Source organism: Mastigoproctus giganteus, chromosome 4 (genome assembly GCF_048544385.1).
Source record: "Mastigoproctus giganteus isolate SK-2022 chromosome 4, ASM4854438v1, whole genome shotgun sequence".
NCBI classification, from domain to species: domain Eukaryota; kingdom Metazoa; phylum Arthropoda; class Arachnida; order Uropygi; family Thelyphonidae; genus Mastigoproctus; species Mastigoproctus giganteus.
In genome coordinates, this window is record NC_143578.1 from 124,124,936 (window position 1) to 124,147,328 (window position 22,393).

Sequence of the window (22,393 nt, forward strand, 5' to 3'; positions counted from 1 at the left end):
TTTTTTTTTTTGGTTTTTTTTTTTTTTTAGGAGCATTAGCAACTAAGGCCATATTGCTCCAGGGATATGCGGTGGTCATTTCATGACCTTTCCGCATCCTCCGTATTTGGTGGTCACGGGCTCGAACCCCGGTCTGATCAAGAAGCGTGTGCTATGCACTGCTACTCCTGCCCACCTGGCTACGGAGGCGCCCTCTCTAGCTTATGCCTATGGAGGAGGACCTTGATGTTATCAACATTCCATCAGAATCCACAGCAATTCCACTATATGAATATGGACATTATTTGAGTTTTGTTGATCTTTTGGACAGCTTCTGAAGCGCTGAGGGCTTAGTTTTTTCAGTCTTAGATTTATCTTTTTTGGGGGAAGTATGGATGGTATTCTGTCCTGTGTCCATTTCTTCCTTCGCAAAGATTTCTAAAGCTGAATCATCTCGTACCTCCTTTACCTTGATATCTCTGTTATAGTGGGTACTTCAAGTGTTTTAATCTTATTATCAGTGTAGCATCAAGAGGCAGAGATATAGGAGTGGGAGCTCATTGGTCCTTCTGAGCGAGTTATTGTGATCCTAGTAAGTAGTATGCAAGTAAATGACTGATGGTCATCTACTCCTATCGCATCTGGATGTATGAAGGCCTGCCACTATTTACTGGTTGGATGTGTTTCCTAGCCTATTGGTTTCTCTTCCTTCCACCACTTGCATGCTCAAGAGTATGCAGGGTGCTCTTCTAGGAAATTTTTACAAATTGGCTTCAGAGCTGAACATTCCTTGCTCTCGTGGTCTTTGGCACTATATCAAGCATAGGCATGGTTACCAAAATGTGCTGTTTGTGAGTGGCCATACTTTTGGTACTTAAAACACCTCAGCAAATTTGGAATATAAATCCTTACTTGGCAGTTTAAGTAGCCTACCTTGATGAAACTTGGATGCCATGGGGTGCTGAATGTAAAGATGAGAACTTGAGCAGTAAAGAGATTCCCAACCTTTCACATCAATGTTCCCTTGAAGCTGTCAACACCATGATCTTTCGTTTCAGAGCAGATCGCTTTTTTAGAGACATGAAGAGGGTCCCACTATGACACCAGAGTTCAGAGTTTTATGATGGGTTAAATGATAGCTATTGATGTGGCTTTCAGAATTTGCTGGGCATGTTATCAACATTAAGCTTCAACTGAAATGTCTCCAGGACTGCAGCATTTTCACAGATTTTTGAGATTCTGCCAACCCTTTTAATTCTTTCTGGATGAAAAAAAGGTAACATTTTCCTGATTGCCTACTCTGGCAAAATGGAGAATGAGGAATTGCATTGTCAGTGATGGTGAGTTGTATCCTCAGTTCTGCTCTTTTTGCAAAAGTGTTGCCAGTATCACCTAATCAATTAAGTAGGGCCTCGTTGGAACTCTAGAAGGAGAGAGAGAGAGAGAGATTTAAATTACTCATAAGAGTAAAACAAAATTTCTGATGCCCTAATTATATCACCCACCATGGAGCCTTACAAGGGGACGGCCACTTGCAACCTTGCAGGTACTGCGCATGCAAACAGAATGCCTAGTTCACTTAGAGTATCATACACATTTCCAATAAGTGTGGACTTATCCCAGGACCAAAGTGAAGGAGACTTACTGGAATGCAGCTGACCCTAGCAGAAAGAACCACCCACCAATTGATCCCAGTTGGGCTGGTCTGGGCCTCTCACCCACCAGAATCATATTTCTGAGTTTCCATGGGTCATGGCACATGGCTACACAAGCCAAATTTCAATAATGTAACCCCGTAACCAAGGTATGGGTGGTGGATCCCAGTGATGCTAATCTGGAAGGCCAGCAGCAGCATCATTGGGAGGTCCCCTAACCATGTACAGACATACAGACCCAGGTCAAGGGGCCCATTATCAGAAGTAATTATCATAGTAAGGTATGAAGGAAGTCCATGGGGATGTGGATCTTCCTCATCTTGAAGAACTTTTTCAAGGTGAACATTCCAGCATTCTGTTAACTTCAGTAATCTGATTCCTGCACACTGATTCACATTTGGTTTGTTTCTATAATAGTTTTTCCATTGTGGATCAAATGGAGTGAGTAGATAAGCTTTGAATTTAAGCTGCATAGTTGAATAGCAACATCTTTCTCTTGACCTTGAAAGTCCTTCAAGATGAGGAAGATCCACATCCCCATGGACTTTCTTCATACTTTACTATGATAATTACAGACATACAGACCCAGGCCCCTTGACCTGGGTCTATACATGGTTAGGGGACCTCCCAGTGATGCTGCTGGCCTTCTAGATTAGCATCGCTGGGATCCACCACCCATACCTTGGTTATGGGGTTACATTATTAAAATTTGGTTTTGTACTGCAGATGTTCTAAAAGTGTCCAGGGGCAATCTGGAGGGCAGAACATTGAACAGAGGCTAAGCATGCCAATACACTCTTTCCTAGCAGAATCAATCACAGGTGCACTGTAGTTCAGTTGAAATCTGATAAATGAAAGATACAAGTGAAGCAGGATATAACATGTGCACCTGATGTGATAGCAGACATAACCCAAAGTATATTAATTTTATTTAGGCGAGTAGTCCACAGAGGTTTGATATGCCAGAGATGGACTGGCTCAAAAATTCTTACTGGGGAAAACAAATAGATCATATCAGAGGTCACAGTGTAATACAGAAAATCACACCAGCCTCCACTGGAATCCAGCCCACCGGGGATGGTAATCTTATGGCTAGTTCACCTCTGGATATATCCTGAAAAGTTAGCATTAGCAGAGGCATTTGATGCAAGAAAGCAAGCTTATGCAGCATCAGCCAAAAAAAAAAAAAAAAAAACCCACTTCCACTTCACCCCTCTGTTCGTTCAAAATACCTGTCCAGCTGAGCCTTAAACTTATTTAGGCGTTCAACCTCCACTACAAGTGATGGAAGTCTGTTCCACCAACCAACCACCCGCTGGCTAAAGGCAAATTTCCACACGTCTATCCTACATCTGTCTTTCCTCAATTTGAATTAGCATTAGCATTAGCATTAGTAGAGGCATTTGATGCAAGAAAGCAAGCTTATGCAGCATCAGCCAAAAAAAAAAAAAAAAAAAAAAGTAACATAAATAAATCAAAATAACCACTTCCACTTCACCCCTCTGTTCGTTCGAAATACCTGTCCAGCTGAGCCTTAAACTTATTTAGGCTATCAACTTCCACGACAAGGGATGGAAGTCTGTTCCACCCACCAACCACCCGCTGGCTAAAGGCAAATTTCCGCACATCTATCCTACATCTGTCTTTCCTCAATTTGAATTTATGCCCTCTCAGGTGATTTTTCTGAGCTAGAGGAAGAATCCCATCAGCATTGAGCATGCTCAAACCATTCAAGGCTTTGTACACCTCTATCAGATCACCCCGCTGGTGCCTAGTTTCCAGACACTGTAATTTGCAAAACTTAAGCCTTTCTTCGTAAGAGAACCCCTTTGTCCCATTCACCAATCTAGTTGCCCTTCTCTGTACTCGTTCCAGCAGCTCTACATCCTTCCTGAAATGAGGCCTCCAGGCCTGTATACAGTACTCTAGGTGTGACCTGACCATTGCCTTATACAAGGGAATAATCACCTCCTTATCCCTGCTAGAAAAATTCCTATATATCATTGACAATACACCATGAGCTACTCTTGCAGCTCGTCTGCACTGCTCAGAGAACTTCATATCTGCCTGCACCACCACCCCCAGGTCCCTTTCATTCTCTACCACTGTCAGTGTAGTACCACAGAGTTGATACGTTGCTCTGGGGTTGCTGTTTCCCATATGTAGTACTTTACATTTGTCAATGTTAAACTTCATTTGCCACCTCGAAGCCCATCTGCTCAACCTTTCCAAATCCTGTTGCAGCAGCATAGTGTCAGTAGTGTCCTTGACAACCCTGCCAACCTTCGTATCGTCTGCAAACTTGGACATTAAGCCTGATATACCATCATCAATATCATTTATAAATACAGAAAACAATAAAGGCCCCAATACTGAACCCTGAGGGACTCCACTAATAACATTAGTCCACGATGAGCAGTGTCCATTGATTACCACTCTCTGTCTTCTCCCCCTCAACCACCCCTTTATCCATAGCAGCAACTTGCCTCCAATGCCACACTGCTCCAATTTGTGCAGCAGTCTTCCATGTGCAACAGTATCAAAAGCCTTTCTAAGATCCAAGTATATAATATCAAAGTTATTCCCTGCATCCAGTTCTTTTGTGACTGCATCATAGTATCCAATCAAATTGGTCAGGCAAGACTTCCCCTTAACAAAACCATGCTGTGTCCTAGCTATAACTGAAGTCTTGTCTAGATGATCCTGCAGTGCTTCTTTCACCAGTGCCTCCATTAATTTTCCGGGAACAGAAGTTAAACTCACAGGTCTATAATTACTTGTGTCAGCCTTTGATCCCCCTTTGTGAATTGGGGTCACATTTGCACATCTCCAGTCAATGGGTACCTCCCCTGAGTCCAAGGAAGCTCTCATAATTACGGCTAAGGGTTTGCTTACCTCCTTTGCTGCCTCCTTTAATATAACTGGATAGATCCCATCCACCCCAGGTGCCTTTCTTGTGTTTATCTTCAACAATTTCTCCTCCATTTTGCTCTCAGTTATTACAAGATTCTCTAGCTTACTGCTAGAGTTGAATACACCTCTGGCATTCCCCTCGCTGAATAACTCCTCATGTGTGAATGTCGATGCAAAATATTCATTTAGTTTGTTAGCTACCCGAGCAGGGTCATCAACAGTTGACCCATCGATCTCAAGTGGACCAATCTGATTCATCCCCTTCCTTCTAGAGTTTACATAAGTAAAGAACTCTTTGCTGTTTTTCTTCGCATCCCTTGCCAAGGATCTCTCGTAATCTGCCTTCGCCTGCCTAACCTCCTTTGTAACTTGGTTACAGATCAACTTGTATCTATCATAGGCGTCCGTGTCACGTGTCAATTTGTATGTATCCCATGCATTTTTCTTCTCTGCCATATGCCTCATTAGTTCATCTGACAACCATTTAGGCCTAAACCTTGAACAATATTTCTTAGTTGGTATGTAAAGCCTAGTAGCTTCCACGATAAGTTCTTTGAATGCTTCCCATTTTGAATTTGCTGTTGGCAATATCATCAGTTGATCCCACTGTATAGAATTTAAATACTGTCTCAGTCCATTGTAGTCGCCTTTACGAAAGCAATACCCCTTCCCTTTACCCCTAATGGTAGTTACCTCTTTGAGTAACTCCCACTTCAGCACACTGTGATCACTGCCACCAAGTGGTTCATTTATCTGCAGATTCTTAATGCATGAAGAATCACTACTGATAATCAAATCAAGAGTATTACTCCCTCTAGTTGCCTCCCGAACATGCTGATGTAGAAAACAATCATCCAATAAATCCACAAAAGCCTTGCTACGGTGTGAGTGACCAGCCCCAAAATTCCAGTCACTATCTGGGAAATTAAAATCCCCCATTATAAGACTCTCTGATTTACTGGCCCACTCTATTTTCCTGTACAGTTTCTTATTATACTCATCAGAGTCATTAGGCCTATAGCACACTCCTACTCTCAATTTTGATCTCCCAATGCTTATGTCACACCAAACTGACTCGACACTTCACTGTCCAGCGATGTCCACTGGCTTCACTTCCTTGGATTTTATGTGTTTTTTAACTAATAGCATAACCCCTCCTCCCTTCCTATCCTGTCTATCCTTTCTGTAGACATTGTACTCCCCAAATTCCAGTTCTGCATTTCTTATATCTGTGTGACACCACGTCTCTGAAATCCCCACAATATCTGCCTTTGATGTTTTGAGCAATACCTCAAATTCATCAAATTTATTTACTAAACTCCTAGCATTGGTGTACACACAAGTATACATGCACCTGTTCTTTTTCTTAGCTACCCTAACACAACCCATGTGTTTACTTGTACCCCAATGATTCCCAGCAGTCTCTGAAATATCCTGCATCTTATTTTCCAGGCTGCGGCTCATTCCAATAGAAGCAGTGCAAGAATCACTTTCACCTCTGCCAGTGGCTACTGTTAATCTATTAGTCCTTGTATCCCCCCAATCTAGCAGTTTTCCGACCCACCTAACATTGCCTCGATAGCATCAGCAAACATTCTTGCACCCTTTCTATTTAAGTGTATCCCATCCCTGTAGAAGCAGTCTCTCCTGTTAACAAGTACAGACCAGGCTGAAAAAAATTCTACCCCTTGAGCCCTGCACAATCTTTCCAGGGCCGAATTGATTGACAGGGCTCTCATCATATATTTATGCCCTCTCAGGTGAATTTATGCCCTCTCAGGTGATTATTCTGAGCTAGAGGAAGAATCCCATCAGCATTGAGCATGCTCAAACCATTCAAGGCTTTATACACCTCTATCAGATCACCTCGCTGGTGCCTAGTCTCCAGACACTGTAATTTGCAAAACTTAAGCCTTTCTTCGTAAGAGCACCCCTTTGTTCCATTCACTAATCTTGTTGCCCTTCTCTGTACTCGTTCCAGCAGCTCTACATCCTTCTTGAAATGAGGCCTCCAGACCTGTATACAGTACTCAAGGTGTGGCCTGACCATTGCCTTATACAAGGGAATAATCACCTCCTTATCCCTGCTGGAAAAATTCCTGTATATCATTGACAATACTCCATGAGCTACTCTTGTAGCCCATCTGCACTGCTCAGAGAACTTCATATCTGCCTGCACAACCACCCCCAAGTCCCTTTCATTCTCTACCACTGTCAGTGTAGTACCACAGAGTTGATACGTTGCTCTGGGGTTGCTGTTTCCCATGTGTAGTACTTTACATTTGTCAATGTTAAACTTCATTTGCCACCTCTCAGCCCATCTGCTCAACCTTTCCAGATCCTGTTGCAGCAGCATAGTGTCAGTAGTGTCCTTGACAACCCTGCCAACCTTTGTATCGTCTGCAAACTTGGACATTAAGCTTGATATACCATCATCAATATCATTTATAAATACAGAAAACAATAATGGACCCAACACTGAGCCCTGAGAGACTCCACTAATAACATTAGTCCACGTTGAGCAGTGTCCATTGATTACCACTCTCTGTCTTCTCCCCCTCAACCACCCCTTTATCCATAGCAGCAATTGGTTAGGCAAAACTTCCCCTTGACAAAACCATGCTGTGTCCGAGCTATAACTGAAGTCTTGTCTAAATGATCCTGCAGTGCTTCTTTAACCAGTGCCTCCATTAATTTTCCTGGAACAGAAGTTAAGCTCACAGGTCTATAATTACTTGTGTCAGCCTTTGATCCTCCTTTGTGAATTGGGGTCACATTTGCACATTTCCAGTCTATGGGTACCTCCCCTGAGTCCAAGGAAGCTCTCATAATTATGGCTAAGGGTTTGCTTACTTCCTTTGCTGCCTCCTTTAATATAACTGGATAGATTCCATCCACCCCGGGTGCCTTTCTTGTGTTTATCTTCAACAATTTCTCCTCCACTTTACTTCCAGTTATTTCAAGATTCTGTAGCTTACTGCTAGAGTTGAATACACCTCTGGCATTCCCCTTGCTGAATAACTCCTCATGTGTGAATGTCGATGCAAAATATTCATTTAGTTTGTTAGCTACCTGAGCAGGATCATCAACAGTTGACCCATCAATATCAAGTTGACCAATCTGATTCATCCCCTTCCTTCTAGAGTTTACATAAGTAAAGAACTCTTTGCTGTTTTTCTTTGCATCCCTTGCCAAGGATTTCTCGTAATCTGCCTTCGCCTGCCTAACCTCCTTTATAACTTGATTGCATATCAACTATAAGTTAAACCTGATATCAAAAATCAGACCTAAGAGATGAAAACTGCTCACAACTGGAAGAGGATCATTAACTAAATGTAGCTCCAGATCAGGATGCATTTTTTAATTGTTAAAGAAGTGTATGTGTGTAGATTTCTGGTTGGATAATCTGTATCCATTTTGTATCACCCAGGATTCAATGTCATTTATTGAAATTGAAGTAATTTGTGGAGTATTCCATACTTCCACGTGGAATCATAGGCCTTACTGATGTCAAAGCAAACCATTACATGGTGTTCCAATCTGAGGAATGAATTCCGAATGGAATTCTCTAGTCTTACTAGTATATCTAGTGTTGATCTGTTTTGTCGAATGCCGAATTATGCAAAATGTAAGAGATTGAAAATTTCAAAAAGGTAGTACCATATCAGTCGACGGTTCACCATCTTTTCGAGAATTTTGCAAAAGGCAACTGGTCAAGGCGATAGGTCTATAGTAAGTGAGATTTGTTGGGTCTTTACCTGGTTTAAGGAAGGCAAGGACTGTAGCATGATAACATTGTTTAGGGAATGTATCTTCCAGGTAGATTCTATTGAACAGATCAAGAAGTGACTGCAGTGATTCAGCACTTACTTCCTGTACCCTCGAATAATGGATATTATCTGGTCCTACAGCGCTACGCCTAGATGTTGACAAGGCTCTATGTAGTTCGTGGATAGTAAATGGTAAGTTATATTGTTCTGCTTTTGAAAAAAAAGTTTAACTTTTGTTTTTCTAAATTTGCTTTGAATCTTCTGAAGACTGGTATATAACTTTCTGTTGCTGATGTTTTGGCAAATGTTTCCCCTAGTATATTAGAAATTTGGGTAGGGTCAGCAATGTTCTGCCCTCTCCATTCAATGATAGGCAGAGGTGTTGTTTGATATTTATCATTAATTTTCCAGATTGTTTTCCAAATTTTATGTACGGGAGTTGCTTGATTGATGGTTGAAGTGAAGTGAATCCAAGCGGCCTTTTTATTACTGCATCTAACATACCTCACTCTTGCTCTAGAGAATTTAAACTGAATGAGATTAGCTGTAGTTGGAAAAGTATCCCAAGCTTTATTTTGGTTTTGTTTTGGTCTTTTTTTGTTGAATGGCATTCGTCACTCCACCAGATTTTTGGGTGTTCAGGTAATTTTGAGGAGGATTTTGGTATAGCTTTTCCTGCTGCCTGTAATATAGTTTTTGTGAGCTACTCAACTGCTTCCCTGGTTGGGGATTTTTGGATAATTTCAGGGTCCAGTTTACCTAATTTTTTTTATACGTCTCCCAGTCTGCTTTATCAATGAGCCACTGAGGAATTCTAGTAAGATGATAAGAGGGCTTATTCAGTAATTCAATTGTAATGGGAAAATGATCACTATGCAGTGGATCATTGTTTATCGTCCACTTTAGAGTAGGATACAAAGTTGCTGAACAGATATATACAAGTCTATTGCAGCATATGTTATGGAAGGAAGGTGAACATAAGTAGGTGATAGATCATTTAGAAGGAGAAGGTTGTTATCGTCTAAACATTTTTCAATTAGTTTTCCTCTTTGATCGATATTGTTGTTACTCCATAGTGATAACCATTTAAGTCTCCCAGAATGAGGAAAGGTGTGGGGAGTTGAGCTATGAGGTTGTTTAGATCATTTTGTTGGATGGAAAAGCTTGGAGGTATATATAAGGAGCAGATTGTAATATGGATGTCAGCAGCCACACAGACAGCTATTGCCTCGAGAGGAGAGTTCGATCAGTAAGACCTGTTTGACAGGAACATGTGGGTTTGTTATAACAGCTACACCACCATGTGCAGTATTTTGATCAGTTCTATCTTTTCTAAAGATTTTGTAATAAGACAGTTTTGGTGTGTCTTGAGGTTTGAAATACGTCTCTTGGAGGCAGAGACATATTGGTGCATATTTAGAGATAAGGTCGTACAGGTCATTAATATTGGCAAGGAAACCACGACAATTCCACTAAATTATTGTGTTCATTGTTTATCTCTTGTTAGATTTTTTCTGAGTGTTTTTGTGGTACTGAGGTTCTCTGTTTTTCACTCTTGTTTTTATCTTTCTTTCAAAAGTAAGGCCTTTCTGTTTCCATGTCTTAGCATTAGCATTAGTAGAGACATATGATTCAAGAAAGCAAGCTTATGCAGCATCAGCCAAAAAAAAAAAAAAAAAAAACGCTCCCATTTCACCCCTCCATTCGTTCAAAGTACCTGTCCAGCTCGACCTTAAATTTATTTAGGCTATCAACTTCCACAACAAAGGATGGAAGTCTGTTCCACCAACCAACCACCCACCCACCCGCTGGCTAAAGGCAAACTTCTGCACATCTATCGTACATCTGTCTTTCCTCAATTTGAATTTATGCCCTCTCAAATGATTATTCTGAGCAAGAGGAAGAATTCCATCAGCGCTGAGCATGCTCAAACCATTCAAGGCTTCATACACCTAAATTAGATCACCTCGCAGGTGCCTAGTCTCCAGACACTGTAATTTGCAAAATTTAAGCCTTTCTTCGTAAGAGCAATCCTTTGTTCCATTCACTAATCTTGTTGCCCTTCTCTGTACTCGTTCCAACAGCTCTACATCCTTCTTAAAATGAGGCCTCCAGACCTGTATACAGTACTCATTGCCTTATATAAGGGGATAATCACCTCCTTATCCCTGCTAGAAAAATTCCTGTATATCACTGACAAGTCACTATGAGCTACTCTTGCAGACCATGTGCACTGCTCAGAAAACTTCATATCTGCCTGCACAATTACCCCCAAGATCTTTTCGTTCTTTACCACTGCCAGTGTATTGATACGTCAGTCTGGGGTTGTTGCTTCCCATATGTAGTACATTACATTTGTCAATGTTAAACTTCATTTGCCACCTCTCAGCCCATCTGCTCAACTTTTCTAGATCCTGTTGCAGCATTAGTGTAATTAACAACCCTGCCAACCTTTGTATCGTCTGCAAACTTGGACATTAAGCTTGATATACCATCATCAATATCATTTATAAATACAGAAAACAACAATGGACCCAATACTGAACCTGAGGGACTCCACTAATAATATTAGTCCACGATGAGCAGTGTCCACTGATTACCATTCTGTCTTCTCCACTCAACCATCCCTTTATCCATAGCAGCAATTTGCCTCCAATGCCAAACTGCTCCAATTTGTACAGCAGTCTTCCATGTGAAACAGTATCAAAAGCCTTTCTAAGATCCAAATATATGATATCAAAGTTATTCCCTGCATCCAGTTCCACATCATAGTATCCAATCAAATTGGTCAGGCAAGTCTTTCCCTGAACAAAACCATGCTGTGTCCGAACTATAACTGAAGTCTTGTCTAGATTATCCTGCAGTGATTCTTTAACCAGTGCCTCCATTAATTTTCCTGGAACAGAAGTTAAACTAACAGGTCTACAATTACTTGTGTTGCCCTTTGATCCTCCTTTGTGAATTGCAGTCACATTTGCACATCTCCAGCCCATGGGTACCTCCCCTGAGTCCAAAGAAGCTCTCATAATTATGGCTAAGGGTTTGCTTACTTCCTTTGCTGCCTCCTTTAATATAACTGGATAGATCCCGTCCACCCCGGGTGCCTTTTTTATGTTTATCTTCCACAATTTCTCCTCCACTTTCTTCTCAGTTATTATAAAATCATCCAGCTCACTGCCAGAGTTTAACTCACCTCTGGCATTCCCCTCCCTGAATAACTCCTCATGGGTGAATGTAAAGGCAAAATACTCATTTAGTTTGTTAGCCACCTGAGCAGGATCATCAACAGTTGAACCATCAATATCCAGTGGACCAAACTGATTCATCCCTTTCCTTCTAGAGTTTACATAGTTAAAGAACTCTTTGTTGTTTTTCTTTACATCCTTTGCCAAGGATTTCTCATAATCTGCCTTTGCCTGCCTAATCTCCTTTGTGACTTGGTTACAGACCAGCTTATATCTATCATAGGCTTCCATGTCACCCATTAATTTCTTCAACAAAAATGTGTAGGACAGGGTATTTTCCTTAGTATCCATTTCCTGTTGGTGACCAGAAGTTATGATTTATTTTTCTTTGCGTCCTTGGTACGGGGAGTGGAGATTATCAATTGGTATTGAAACTCGCGTATTGATGGCCTAAGTTTGAGTTTTCACTATACGGTGTTTTTACACAGTTCAAGAAAGACTCTTTTGGGGGTACCGTTAGTTCAGTTTGCGATGCTGTTGATTGGAATTTTTTGGTGATTTGGGCATATGTAGATCTATTTGCAAGGGTTGGTGGTGAGATGATTCACTTTGCTTCTTGATAGCACAAGAAGGATAGAACAATAATCATTTGCTTCTTGATTATGAGTGGTTTTATATTTCTGAATAAGTTTCTCAGTTTTCCAGCGATCACAAGTTCTAGCGTAAGTGAGATGACCTTTTTCAGTTTGGGCATATCGGTTGGGGTGCCGTACAGGCTTCGCAGTTGTGTTCAACTGACCTGCACTTTGCACAAGCAGGGGTTCCCCAGCAAGCTGTCTGGGAATGTCCGTACTTCTGACATCGAAAACACCGTAACGCGATTGGAATATATGGTCTCAACATTACAGACCACATATCCAGCCTTAATGGATGCTGGGCGATGTGGTTTATTAAAGGTCAAAATGAGATTGTGTGTAGGAGTCAGAACTCCATCTTTTCTGGTGGAAATTCTCTTTACCTGTATAACTCCTTCTTTAAGTTCTTCAAGCATCTCCTCTTCAGACACATCTATTAAATCCTAGTCAGTAATCACACCTTTAGAGGTATTCAGTGATCTATGGGGTGTCACAGTAACTGGTATTCCAGCAAAGCGATTACTATTCAAAAGCCACTCTGAGTGTTTACCATTAGAGGCCCGATCAGAATATCTCCTGACCTAAGTCTTTTTACAGACTTAAGAGCTCCAGCTCTTAAGTCTAAGATGCAAGTTGGAGTAGGATAGATCTCAGAGTCAGTTTTCTGTTGTTTAGAAGTTCCTGCAATAGAACTATCTTTCTTTTTTTATGTCTGGTGGTGCATCTGGCAGCCCAAATGAGTCAGAGTTGGATTTACTCATGATGTGCTCTTTTTGGCCCTGGGAGATTATCTTTTCCTCCCAGGTTACCAGCCTCGTTAAGTGGAGGCAAGAACGGTGCCATGCCACCCAGTGGCCCAAGCGAAGAGAAGGTTAGTATTAATGAAAAATAAAAAAGGGGATTAAAGAAAGGTACTTTCCTTTCTGGGTTATATAATTTGAAAGATCTATTTAATTATAATGCTCAAGAGTTAACGGACATGCAAAACTCAGGAGAAATGTATTTACAGTAAAGCGTACTAGATAATCATTATGAAAAGGCGCTGTGGTCGCTAATATCACTTGGTACTCGGGGCCAACTGCAATTGTGTGGGTTTTTATGCTATTATGGTAAAATGTGTTCCCCTTCACTGAAATCTTCAATCATATAAAAAACTAATTTTCAGAAACTTCTCTTCATTCCTATTTACGAATTACAATAATGAAGGGAAAGGGACCAATGGAAAGTGCAAGTGCTGGCAGTGCCAGCAAATGAAACAAAATTTATTTAGAAATGAAGATGAAAATGATTAAGTACGAAGCAGGACAAATTTTGTCATCTATTGCAAAGGAATTACCGTATTTCCCCATGTATAAGACGCAACTTAATTTTGGGGTCCAAAATTTGAAAAAAAAAAAATGTATTACATAAAGTTATTGAACTCAAGTTTTATTCATCATAAAATTCATACAACTCCTCATCACTGTCAAAACTCCCATCCATTAGCTTGTCCTCATCTGTGTCTGATTACGAATCACTGTCTTCATATATTGCCTCGTCCTCAGTTCCATCTATGGCATTTGAAATGCCACACTTCTTAAATGACTTGACAATGATCTCAATCTTGATATTATCCCAGGATCTTTTCACCTAGGTACAAACTTCTCCTATAGTTGGTTTCTTCACTCTTCCTGCTGGTGTCAAATTGTCCCCAGAAGACTTCATCCATTGATTCCATTCTTCTCTCATGGCAGCTTTGAAAGGTTTGTTAATGCTGACATCAAGTGGTTGGAGTTGGGATGTCAAACCTCCAGGAATGACGGCAAGTTTTGTTTTTTGCTCTGCAGCAATCTTTGTGTTTTTTGTTATGTGTGCCCTGAACTGATCAAGCACCAAAAGGGCAGGTTTGCGTAAAAGCCCACCTGGTCTCCTGCTCCAAACTTTCTCAAACCAGATCCTCATCCCATCCTGATCCATCCATCCAACCCTTGTTTTGCGTTTGAAAATCAGCATAGGGGGCAGCTTGGTTCCGTCGGCACAACAAGCTAGAACAACTGTATAATGGCTCTTTTCATGTCCACTTGTCTTCACAGTTACAGTTTTCACTCCCTTCTTATCAACAGTTCTGTTACTTGGGACATCAAATTGAAGGGGGACTTCGTTCATATTTGCAATCTGTCCCAACTCAAACTGATGTCTCTTCCGACATTGAATGACAAAACGATGAAATTCAAGGACCTTCTGCTCACAGCTTTCGGGCATCTTTTGGGCAAGTCTGGTGCATATATGCATGCTTAGTCCATTCCGTTTCATGAACCTGAAGCACCAATTGTGTCCTCCTTTGAAATCAGTAACTTCTTTTTCATCAGCAATTCTTCTTGTCTCATGCTGAACCATCTTTGTGGACACAGGAATTCCAATTGCCCTTTGCTCTTCAATTCCCTCTCTAAATCAGGCCATTTTGCTGACTTGCCTCTCATGGCCTTCTGCTGTGGCGTTTTCAGTAGGGTTTCTTCTTCCCGTAGCCAGTCGTTTTACTGTTGTTGTTATTTTGGTTTTTAGGAGCATTAGCAACTAAGGCCATATTGCTCCGGGATATGCAGTGGCCATTCCCTGACCTTTCCGCATCCTCCATATTTGGCGGTGACGGGCTCGAACCCCGGTCTAATCAAGAAGCGTGTGCTACGCACTGCTGCTCCTTCCCACCTGGCTACAGAGGCGCCTGGCCAGCCTGATTGTTTTCTCAGTTGGAGGAGGGCCAAACTTATGTTCAGCATCAAGATTTCCATTCACTTTTGCAAACTGGATCACTTTTAACTTGAATTCAGCACTGTACGAAAATCTTTTCTGAGCCATTTCTGGCCAAGAACGTGGCAAAACGTAACCTAATATACTGGTAACAAGTGCGAAACAATAAGCGCAAAGACAACAAGCGCGAAAAAGTGGGAAATGCAAGTAAAAAAAAATCTACGACCACTGTATAAGACACACCCAGTTTTTAGACTCCAATTTTTTCGAAAAAAGGTGCATCTTATACATGGGGAAATACGGTAGGTCTCGCTGCTTCAACAGTGAATACTATTTTAAAGGACGATGCGCGCATAAAAGAACATGTCAAAGGATCAATGCACTTAAGGTTAACAGTGATCACAAACCAGCGTTCGGGTGCTATATCGAAGATGGAACAGCTGTTAATAATATGGATGGAAAATAAGATTCAGAAGCGAGTGCCCCTGAGTCTAATGACCATTCAAGCAAAAGCAACAAGTATTTTTAAAGATATTAAGGATAAGTACAGCGAACCCCAACCCAAGTTCGTGAAAAGCAACAGGTGGTATAATTGGTTCAAGCATTGGAGTGTTTTCCACAATGTTAAAGTATGCAGTGAAGTTGCCAGAGCCGATTCTGCAGCTGCAGAGAAATTGTGACGTGTTGGAAAAAATTATTGATGAAGGCGGCTAATTCAACACAGCAAATTTTTAACGTTGACGAGACTGCTCTGTATTGGAAAAAAATGCCGGATCAAACATAATTGCCAAAGAGGAAAATACAATGCTAGCTCTCAAGGTGTCAAAAGATAGTTATTGTTGTGCTTGGATTTTTCTGGTGCAAAGGCTACTTCGGCCATATTGCACCTATCATATTAGTTAATACAGTAGTAATAAGTAGTAGTAAGAACAGATACATGTATACTTGCATGTAACACCAATGCTAGAAGAATAGTAAATAAATTTGATCGTTGGGAAATCAGAGATATGGTGTCGTAGAGATACGAGGAATGCAGAATTGGAATTTAGGGAACGCAATGCATACAGAAAAGATAGACAGGGAGGAGAGGTTATGCTGTTAGTTAAGACAAACATAAAATCTAAGGAAGTGCATCAAGTCGACATGTAGGACAATGCCATGTTGAATCAATTTGGTGTGACATAAGCACTGGGAGAGCAAAAATGTCAGTAGGTGTGTGGTATACACCTAATGACTCTGATAAGTATAACGAAAAACTGCAGAGAAATACAGTAGACCAGTAATCAGAATGTCTTATAATGGGGGATTTTAATTCCCAGATATTAACTGGAACTAGTGGGTTGGTCACTTGCACACTTTCAAGACTTTTTTGCATTTATTGGATTACTATTTTCTACAGCAGCACTAGAAGCAATCAGAAGGAGTAATACTCTTAATCTGATTATCAGCAGTGAATATTCATGTGTTAGGAATTGGCAAATGAAATGATCACTAGGTGGAAGATAACAGTGTACTGATGTGGGATTTAGTTAAAGATGTAACCACCATCAGGGGTAAAGGGAAGGGTTTTTGCTTTCATAAAGGTGACTACAACGGTCTCAGACAGTTTCTAAATTCTACACAGTGGGACCAACTGATGATGATGCCAAAAGCAAATTCTAAATGGGGAGCTTTCAAAGAATTAATCTTGTAAGCAACTACGCATTTCATACCAACTAAGAAATACGTTTCAAGGATTAGGCCGAAATGGATGTCAGATGAAGTATTGAGACTCGGCATAGAGAAGAAAAATGCACGGGATACAAGTAAATTATCAGACAAGATACAAGCCAATGGTAGATATAAGCTGTCTATAATTAAGTCACAAGGGAGGTCAGGCAAGTGAAGGCTGATTACAAGAAATCTCTGGCAAATGATACAAATAATTCTTTACTTATGGACACTGTAGAAGGAAGGGGATGAAGCAGAGTGATGCACTTGATAACGTTGGTTTGACTGTTAATGATCCTGCTTAGATAGTGGAAAAACTGATTGAATATTTTTCTTCTACATTCACACTTGGGGAATTCTGTAGGGAAGTGAGGACAGAAGGTTATTAAACTCTAACAGGGAGCTATATGATTTTTAATAACTGAGAGCAAAGTGAAGGAAAATTGTTGAGGTTGAACCTAAGAAAGGCACCTGGAGTGGATGGGATCTATCCAATTATATTAAAGGAGGCAGCAAAATAAGTAAGCAAACTCGGGGCCATAACTATGAGAGCATCTTTGGACTCAGGGGATGTCCTCACAGACTGGAGAGGTGCAAATCTATTCCCAATTCACAAAGGAGGATCAAAGTGCAAGTAATTACAGAACTGTTAGTTTTACTTGTGTTACAGGGAAAATAATGGAGTCACTGGTTAAAGAAGTATTGCAGAATCATCTAGACAGTACTGCAGTTATAATGCAGGCTCAGCAAGGATTTGTTAAGGGGAAGTCTTGTCTGACTAATTTGATTGGATACTATATGATCACAAAGGAACTGGATGCAAAATATAAATTTGATATCATATACTTGGATTTCAGGAAAGCTTTTGTTACTGTTGCACATGGAAGACTGCTGTACAAATTGGAGCAGTATGGCATGAGGATAAGTTGCTGCTATGGATAAAGGGATGGTTGAGTGGGAGAAGACAGAATTGGTAATCAATGGACACTGCTCTTCATGGACTAATGTTACTAGTGGAGTCAGTGTTGGGCTCATTGTGCTTTTGTATATTTATCAATGATATTGATGAAGGTACATCAGGCTTAATGTCCAAGTTTGCAGATGATAGAAATGTTGGCAAGATTGTTAATGACAATGACAGTATGCTACTGGAATAGTATCTAACAAAGTTGGGAAGATGGACTAAGAAGTGGAAACTGAAGTTTAACATTGACAAATAGGTAGCAGCAATCTCAGAGTAAAGTACCAAATGTGTAGTACTATACTCAGGGTAGTGGAGAATGAAAAACACTGGCGGTAATTGTGCAGTCAGATATGAAGTTTTCTGAGCAGTGCAGATAGGCTGCCAGAGCAGGCCACAGGGTCTTGTCAATGATATACAGGAATTTTGCTAGTAGTTGTAAGGAGGTGATTATCCCTTTGTATAAGGCAATGTTTAGGCTGCACCTTGAGTACTGCATACAGGTCTGGATGCCTTATTTTAGGAAGGATGTAGAGTTGCTAGAATGAGTTCGTAGAAGGGCAACAGGATTGAAAAGGGAGAACTGGATTAACTTTTTGAGCGAATGGATGGAAGAAATAGGGAAGTTTTTTTTTTTTTTTTTGGCAGATGCTGTTTTAAAGCTTGCTTTCTTGCATCATACGACTCTACTAATGCTACTTAAGAAAAGAAGGCCAGAATCATTAACAGTGGCAAATAAGCAAACTTATACAGCATCAGGCAAAAAAAAAAAAAAAAAAAAATTTCCCATTTCACATGTGCAGCTCCAAACGTTTGTCCACATCTTCCTTAGGCACACTACAGCAAGTCCAGCTGATGTGCCACTAAACACACTCTTCTTCCTTGAACTTCCACAACAACAGATGGAAATTTGTTTCAGCAATCAACCACCTGCTGGCTAAATGAAAATTTCCACACATCTATTTCTGCAACTTTCTTTCCTCAGTTTGAATTTATGCCCTCTCAAGAGTAATGGGAGAAAGAGGAAGACTCCCATCAGCATTGATACTTGCTCAAACCATTCAAAGCCTTATACACTTCAATCAGATAACCTTGCAGGTTTCATCCTTTCTAAAATGAGGCCTCCTGACCTGTATACAGTAGGTGTGGGCTTACACTGCTTTATACAAAGGGATAATCACCTTCTTACTCCTGCTAGCAAAATTCCTGTATATCACTGACAAAACCTCATGAACTGCTCGGCTCTGCTAGACTCTATGCACTGGTCAGAAAACTTCATATTTGACTGCTCAATTATCCCCAGACCTTTTTCATTCTCCACTACCTGTGCTTAGTACTGCACAGCCGGTATGTTACTCTGGGTTTACTGCTACCCATTTGCATTACTTCACCTTTGTCAATGTTAAACTTTAGTTGCCACTTCTGACCCCATCTACCCAACTTTCCTAGATCCTGTTGCAACAGCATACTGTCATTAACACCCCCTGGCAATCTTTGTCATCATCATCATCATCAGCCATTTTCAATCCACTGCAGGATGAAGGCCTCTCCAGCAGCTTTCCAGTTCCTTCTGTTTTGAGCACTGGCCATCCATTTACTACCCACAAACTCATGAATTTCATCTATCCATCTCCGCCTTTGTCTTCCAGGTTTTCTTCTCGCTCCTCTTGGGTACCATTCTGTTATTTTCTTAGTCCATCTGTCATCATGTCTTCGAGCTATGTGTCCTGCCCAAGACCATTTTAGTTCTTTAGTTTTGATAAGAATGTCCTTTACTTGAGTTTGCTGCCTAATCCATGTGTTTCTCTTCTTATCTAACAGTCTGATTCAGAATATAATTCGTTCCATTCTTCACTGTGTAGTTCTCAGCTTCTCTTCCATTTTTTTGGTGAGTGCCCAAGTTTCACTTCCATAAGTTATGGTGGGGAGTATACATTGGTTCATTATTTTACGTTTCAGACAAACTGGGATATTGCTCTTCAGTATGTGACTATATTTCCTGAATGCTATCCATCCAAAATTTATTCTTCTCTTGACTTCCAGCCATTTATCATTATTACAGCTAATAACTTGTCCCAGATAAGTATATGACTCCACCTTTTCAATTACTGCTCCTTCATTCATTATTTCCCTTTCTGTGGCATACTTGTTCATCATTACTTTTGTTTTAGCCATATTCATCTTTAGTCCAAAATCCTTACTAACTCTGCATAACTGATTAAGATTTTCCTCTAATTCTTTGGGATCGTGGCTTACGACCACAATGTCATCTGCAAATCGTAAATGGTTTAGGTACTCTCCGTTCACATTGACTCCTTTCTGCGACCAGTCTAATCTTCTGAAAGCTTCCTCAAGGGCAGCAGTAAACAGCTTCGGAGATATTGTGTCTCCTTGTCGAACTCCTTTCTCGATTTTAAATTTCCTGCTGTCTTTGTCTAGTCTAATAAAGGAGGTAGCACTCTCATATATTTTCTTCAAAATCATGATATATGGGGTATCTATGCCTTGTCTTTCCAGTGCCCGAAACATTGCCTTATGCTGTATGGAGTCAAATGCCTTTTCAAAATCCACAAACGCCAGGCATAATGGTGTTTTATATTCATTTGCTTTCTCCATTAGCTGTGATATTACGTGAAGGTGATCCATAGTTGAGAATCCTGTCCTAAAGCCAGCTTGCTCTTTCGGTTGATTCTCATCAAGTATTCTTTCTAATCTGTTAGTAATGACCCTTGTGAACAATTTGTAGATGTGGGATAACAAGCTAATTGGTCTATAATTTCCAATTTCTGATTTATCTCCTTTCTTATGCAGCAAAACTATGATTGCATTATTCCACTGCTTGGGCGTCACACCTTTTCTAATGCACTTTGTGAAGAGCCTTGCCAGTTTTTGTGTTATGTCTCTTCCTCCCAATTTTAACAACTCTACAGTAACTTCATCTTCCCCCGGGGCTTTCTGATTCTTCATTTTCTTCAGTGCATGTTCTACCTCATCAGGAGGAATATCGGATATGTCGTATGTGTTGCTACTTTGCAATCCATCTTCCCCACTGCTGGCATCATTCCCTCGCTCCTTGTATAATTCTCTATAGTAGTCTTCTGCTATTTGAATTATGCCTTCTCTGCTGTTTATAAGTACACCATCGCTATTCTTCAGTTTCATTTGTCTTTCTGTATTACTGCTCATGGCTGCTGATTTAAATCCTTTGTTTTCCCTTAATGCTTGTTCTACTTTTCTTGTGTTAAATCTTATGTCCTCTATGAGTCTCTTTCTAATGGCTTTGCATAACTCAGTATACTCAATTTTCTCCCTGTCAGTGTTTTTCTTGCTCTTCATTTGTCGTCTTCGGTTCATCATGACAAGTGTTTCTTGACTAATTTTTTCTTCTTTGGATTTCTTTTTCCCTATAGGTTTCTTGGGCTTTATCACTTTCAGAAAGTTGTAATATTCCTCGTCGATATTTTGGTCCTGAGAAGTCTGCAGAAGCTCAAACTTGTTCTTAAGTTCCAGTACATACTGCTTTTTCTCCTCCTCTGTTATCTCAAAGACCTTTGTATTATTTACTTGAGTCAGTTTTTTCCTTTCCTTTCAAGGAAATCTATATCAAGTGTACATCTTACCATTCTGTGATCACTTCCAACATTTACCTTATTCAAGACGGTAACATCATTCACAATATATCTTCTGTTAGTGATGATGAAGTCGATTTCATTAGTTGTTAATCCATTTGGACTCTTCCATGTCCACTTTCTGTTCACCCTTTTCTTGAAAAAAGTGTTCATTACTGACAGTCCTTGAGATTCTGCAAATTCCACAAGTCTTTCACCTTTTTTTATTTCTTTCACCAATTCCAAAATTTCCTATAGTTCCTCTTTCTGCGCTGTTTTGCCTTTTTCCAACCTTAGCATTGAAGTCCCCCATAATAATAGTGTAGTGGGTTTTCCGATCATCTAGAAGACTCAATTTCGGTGTACATTTCTTCAACCTCTTCATCATCATGGCTCGATGTTGGTGCATAAATCATTATAACCTTTAGCTTGTACCTCTTAGAAATCTTGAGTATTAGTCTTGACACCCTTGGTGATGTACTTTTGAATTCCAAAATGTTGTTTTTAAAATCTTTATGGACCAGAAAGCTAACTCCACCTTCACTCCTTTCACTGTTTCCATTGGTGTACAGTAGATTTCCACTTGATAAACTTATAAGTGATTCATTTCTTCTTCTTGTTTCAGCCAAACCGATGATATTCCAATTCACATTTTCTAATTCCTTTTCCAGCTCTAATATCCTGTCTTCACCGATGAGCGATCTTATATTATAACAGGCCAAGTTCAGTTTCCGTGCATGGCAGCCTAGTCGTACCCAGAGATTCTTAGCACCCTCTGCTTCCACTCTGATCCTCTCGCTGCCGTAAGAGGGAGAGTGAAAGCTGCTGGGGACTGAGGGCTTGCTCTGTCGTGCTGTCATATGCTGGAGGGTTTGGTCTTTTCCTCTTCACGCTGACCAGGCGTCTTGAAGGCAATCTTTGTACCATCTGCAAACTTGGACATACCTGAAGTCTGATATACCTTCTTCAATATCACTGATAAATACAGAAAACAACAGTGGACCCAACACGGACCCCTGTGGAACTCCACTAATAACATTAGTCCACAAACAGCAGTGTCCATTGATTACTCTCACTCTCACTCTCTCTCTCTCTCTCTCTCTCTACTCCCACTTAACCAACTCTTTATCCATAGCAGCAACTTGTCCTTAATACCATACTGCTCCAAATTGTACAGCAGTCTCTAATGTGCAACAGTATCAAAAGGTTTTCTGAAATTTAAGTGTATGACTGTCACAAATGCAATCAAT

At 40.5% G+C, this 22,393-nt stretch overlaps 1 protein-coding gene across 5 annotated transcripts in view; it reads right to left on the reverse strand.

Annotated features, from left to right (window-relative positions):
* LOC150087042 (catenin delta-2-like) overlaps positions 1-22,393 on the reverse strand; it is an 863,363-nt gene that overhangs the window by 52,489 nt on the left and 788,481 nt on the right. The gene's annotated exons all lie outside the window — the stretch shown is intronic.